Raw genomic sequence first — 5,377 nt, forward strand, 5'->3', positions numbered from 1 at the left:
GCACGCACTGCACTGCAGTTGCAGTCATGCCAATGTGACAAGAGCCCTCTCGCTCCTACAGAGCGGTGTGTGCACGTGCTGCACAACTCTTACACAGGTAAAACGAGTGTGCATACACACGCTTTTACCAAACCAAGAACATGTCAGAAAACATGATCTAGAGAAACTGGGATTCGAACTCCCAACCATCGGAACTAACACCACTTTCACCGGCCACTGAGCCATACTAAATCGCTCGCACTTCCGCCTATACTTCCGCAGCAACGAAAGGTTGGGCTGATCCGTGACAGTATGAGATGCCTAAGAGTCTTCGGAAGCACCTCATTTATACAGCTCTTATTCTTCTCTCTAAGTCCGCTGTGAGGGTCCATGATTCACATGCATATAAAAAGATTGACATGACCAGAGAACGCATCAGTCTGATTTTGGAACTGATGGCGATTTTTCTGTTTCTCCAGATGGGTTTGAGCTTGGTCATTGCGGCTGTGGTCTGGGCAAGTCTTGACAGTATTTCTGGTTTTGATCCCTCGTCTGTCACGATAGATCTCAAATATTTGAATCTGTGAACACTTTCAAGTTTCTGGTCTTTGATTTTGATTTCTGATGTGAAGTTGCTGTTTGTCATCACTTTTGTTTTTTTCCCCGCTGATTTCCATACCAAATTTTGTTGATTTTTCTTCTAAGCGGTTCACTAAGTCTGTTAGCTCTTGCCACAATAAGCTCATGGAAAAACCCACATATTTGTCTGCCTGTAGCTTCAAAACAAGAATTTTCCTGAACATACACGTGTTGTCAGAGGATTCAGAATTAAGCGAATTCTAGATTTCGATATGTCAAAGGCACAGGAAAATTCGTATTTTCCCTCTGTACTCAAACGGAGACAAGAATGGCAAGTGGAGGAGTGACGTCATGCAATACAGACTATACAGCCACAAGAGAGCCGACGGCGACAGTGAATGTTCAAATATTTCACGCCCATAAGCTGATGCATGAATCTTTGGAACTTCGGCTTAGATCCTGATCAAACTAACCTTTATTTAACTGCAGTCGTGATGTGTATTGTCACATAATCAGTTAACGTAAAATCAGCATGGAGCACAGCCTCAAGGGTTAGTCTCTAAGGCCTGGAGCAAATCCACTGAATGTTACAACTGAAGTGACCATCATGTCGTTGTATACAGCATTACCAACAGCTCCAGTGACCATCATGTGGTTTGTATACAGCATTACCAACAGCTCCAGTGACCATCATGTCGTTGTATACAGCATAACCAACAGCTCCAGTGACCATCATGTCGTTGTATACAGCATTACCAACAGCTCCAGTGACCATCATGTGGTTTGTATACAGCATTACCAACAGCTCCAGTGACCATCATGTGGTTTGTATACAGCATTACCAACAGCTCCAGTGACCATCATGTGTTTGTATACAGCATTACCAACAGCTCCAGTGACCATCATGTGGTTTGTATACAGCATTACCAACAGCCTCCAGTGACCATCATGTGGTTGTATACAGCATTACCAACAGCTCCAGTGACCATCATGTGTTTGTATACAGCATTACCAACAGCTCCAGTGACCATCATGTGGTTTGTATACAGCATTACCAACAGCTCCAGTGACCATCATGTCGGTTGTATACAGCATTACCAACAGCTCCAGTGACCATCATGTGGTTGTATACAGCATTACCAACAGCTCCAGTGACCATCATGTGGTTTGTATACAGCATTACCAACAGCTCCAGTGACCATCATGTCGTTGTATACAGCATTACCAACAGCTCCAGTGACCATCATGTCGTTGTATACAGCATTACCAACAGCTCCAGTTACCATTATGTCATTGTATACAGCATTACCAACAGCTCCAGTGACCATCATGTCGTATACAGCATTACCAACAGCTCCAGTGACATTCATGTCGTTGTATACAGCATTACCAACAGCTCCAGTGACCATCATGTCGTTGTATACAGCATTACCAACAGCTCCAGTGACCATCATGTCGTTGTATACAGCATTACCAACAGCTCCAGTGACCATCATGTCGTTGTATACAGCATTACCAACAGCTCCAGTGACCATCATGTCGTTGTATACAGCATTACCAACAGCTCCAGTGACCATCATGTGGTTTGTATACAGCATTACCAACAGCTCCAGTGACCATCATGTGGTTTGTATACAGCATTACCAACAGCTCCAGTGACCATCATGTGGTTTGTATACAGCATTACCAACAGCTCCAGTGACCATCATGTGGTTTGTATACAGCATTACCAACAGCTCCAGTGACCATCATGTCGTTGTATACAGCATTACCAACAGCTCCAGTGACCATCATGTGGTTGTATACAGCATTACCAACAGCTCCAGTGACCATCATGTGGTTTGTATACAGCATTACCAACAGCTCCAGTGACCATCATGTCGTTGTATACAGCATTACCAACAGCTCCAGTGACCATCATGTGGTTGTATACAGCATTACCAACAGCTCCAGTGACCATCATGTGGTTTGTATACAGCATTACCAACAGCTCCAGTGACCATCATGTCGTTGTATACAGCATTACCAACAGCTCCAGTGACCATCATGTCGTTGTATACAGCATTACCAACAGCTCCAGTGACCATCATGTGGTTTGTATACAGCATTACCAACAGCTCCAGTGACCATCATGTCGTTGTATACAGCATTACCAACAGCTCCAGTGGCCATCATGTCGTTGTATACAGCATTACCAACAGCTCCAGTGACCATCATGTCGTTGTATACAGCATTACCAACAGCTCCAGTGACCATCATGTCGTTGTATACAGCATTACCAACAGCTCCAGTGACCATCATGTCGGTTTGTATACAGCATTACCAACAGCTCCAGTGACCATCATGTGGTTTGTATACAGCATTACCAACAGCTCCAGTGACCATCATGTCGTTGTATACAGCATTACCAACAGCTCCAGTGACCATCATGTCGTTGTATACAGCATTACCAACAGCTCCAGTGACCATCATGTGGTTTGTATACAGCATTACCAACAGCTCCAGTGACCATCATGTCGTTTGTATACAGCATTACCAACAGCTCCAGTGACCATCATGTCGTTGTATACAGCATTACCAACAGCTCCAGCCACTTGACAAGGAAGATCCTGTGTGAAAGTGGTTGAGGGAGTGAAAGTGCGTGCATGTGTGTGTGCGTGCGTGCGTGCGCGCGCGCATGTACATGCGTGTGCGCGTTTGTGTGTTTTGTGCATGCTCGCATGTGTACGTGTGCGTATGTCTCTTGTGTGCCCGCGTGTCTTTGTGTGTGTGCCCACGTGTACGTGTGCAGCTTATGAACGTTTGTGTGTATACTATGTTTATGTATGTGAGTGATGGTCAAGTGTATGTGTGTGTTCTCGCGCGCACGTGTTTTCCCAGTAAAGTATAAAAAAAACAAAAAAAAACATGGTGAGTGTGGGCACGAACGCATGCGCGCGCGCGCACACACACACACACATAGGGCCGTGGGCAAATCCGCACGCTCCCGAACACAAGAAAATCTTGTATTGTTCGGAGTGGAAATGCGCGTTTGATCCGCAAATTACAAGTTGTCGAAAGAAATGGACTTGCCCGGAGTGACTGCCGGAAATGTTTCACCAGAATTTGCTTTTGGGCATTTTGTTACAAGTAAGTAAAACCGGAAAGTCGCAACAAACATGGAGGAATTTTGAAACTTTGACAGATGTAAATAATGATTTTAAAACAATGAAATAAAGATGGATGTGGGGTGTTGAAGACAGGATCATTTCGTTTGCAGCACTCAACATGGCTTCGAAAAAACACTAATATCAGATGGTGATAAAAAAAAAGATATATATCAGATTCATATCAGTACTGTTAACTGCCCCCTCCCTTCCCTTTGTCACTTTTGATTTTGTTGCTGTTCAGCAGGAATCGCGCATAAATCATGGTTTTGCTTGTTGGCAGAAGCAAAAGAAAAAAACATGAAACACGTGAACTGTAAAAGCAAACTACTAATGCTTTCCTGATGATGATGGATAACCAGTCTAAGTCCCTGAGTACATCGTTGAGCAGTTTGTTGCCCTGTTGTTTGATTGTTTGAGCAATCTGCGTGTCGTCAGCTTGGTCAGACAGCCTCTCCTCGCTAAAAAAAGAAGAAAAGAAAAAAAGAAAAAAAAGAGAAGAAAACATTGGAAAATATCCCATCCACATCAGCAGCCCTTGACCGGCACACACACAGAGCAGTTTATCCGAGAGAGTGCTTACATCTGGAGGCAGAACGGCGGGGATTGCAAAATGGAGAGGGAAAGACCTTTGTGGACCATTCTACAAAAGCTCAAGAAACTTTATGTGAACTGATTCACTGCTCCTGCACAGTGGTGTGCAGAGAAAGGCGCAAATGCTGCAAGACCAACTTAAAGTGCTCATCATTGTGTACATATAGCAGGGATTGTCACAAAGACTAAACATTGCCCAGTTGGAAAGAGACAAGGCAACCAGTCGAGAAGGGTTTTTCAGTAACTTCGTGATACCAGCTTGATGTTTTAGTTTTTCAGTCAAGCTGAAACAATCAAAATTGTTTATTTGGCTTTATAGAGTGCACATTATGTACTTTGCGACTCTTGTAACCACACATCCGATGACACGCATGTGGGATTCTCATCTCAAGAAACCGCCCCCCATCCATACCCCCAAACTCTCATCATCCCTCCTTTTCCACTACCCTTTGATGTCTCGTGAGAGTGATCAATAAATCAACGCCCCATCCTTTAACACTTGTTCAGAGCCATAAGTCAGACAGACCTCCTTTACAATTTCTGTGATGTGGCCTGGTGTCCTAATGGTAGATGCAAGCATACAGCAACCGGTCTGGTGCTGTGATTGGAATGGACTGGTCACTTTTGTAACTTTTGCTGAGATTGTGCCAGCCAGTCATATATCTGATCATGTATGTTATTGGATCAGTCCTTTACAGTCAAAATCAGTTACTAGAGCACAATCTGTAAGAACAGGACCTTGGTTGATGGGTAAAAGCAGATTTACAAGTTTTTAAACTTCTGAGGACTGTGTTAAACATTCATTTTTTTTGTGCGTTTTTGTATCGTAGCAAATACGATTTGAAACGAGAACGGTCTTTCTGTATTTCCGACATTATAAAATATATCTTTCGGTAGTTACAATAGCATGATTATACGCAGTTACCATGACCTAATAAAATATATGTTGTTTTTCAGGCATTAGAGATATCTTCCAGGCCTAATTATGGATTTGCTGGTCAAGGCCATCACATCTTGCTGTCACCTTATTACAGATTTAGTTAATCTCCTGACGTGCGGCTGACAGACTTTAAACAACA

The sequence above is a fragment of the Babylonia areolata genome, chromosome 23 (assembly GCF_041734735.1).
Source record: "Babylonia areolata isolate BAREFJ2019XMU chromosome 23, ASM4173473v1, whole genome shotgun sequence".
Classification (NCBI taxonomy): domain Eukaryota; kingdom Metazoa; phylum Mollusca; class Gastropoda; order Neogastropoda; family Buccinidae; genus Babylonia; species Babylonia areolata.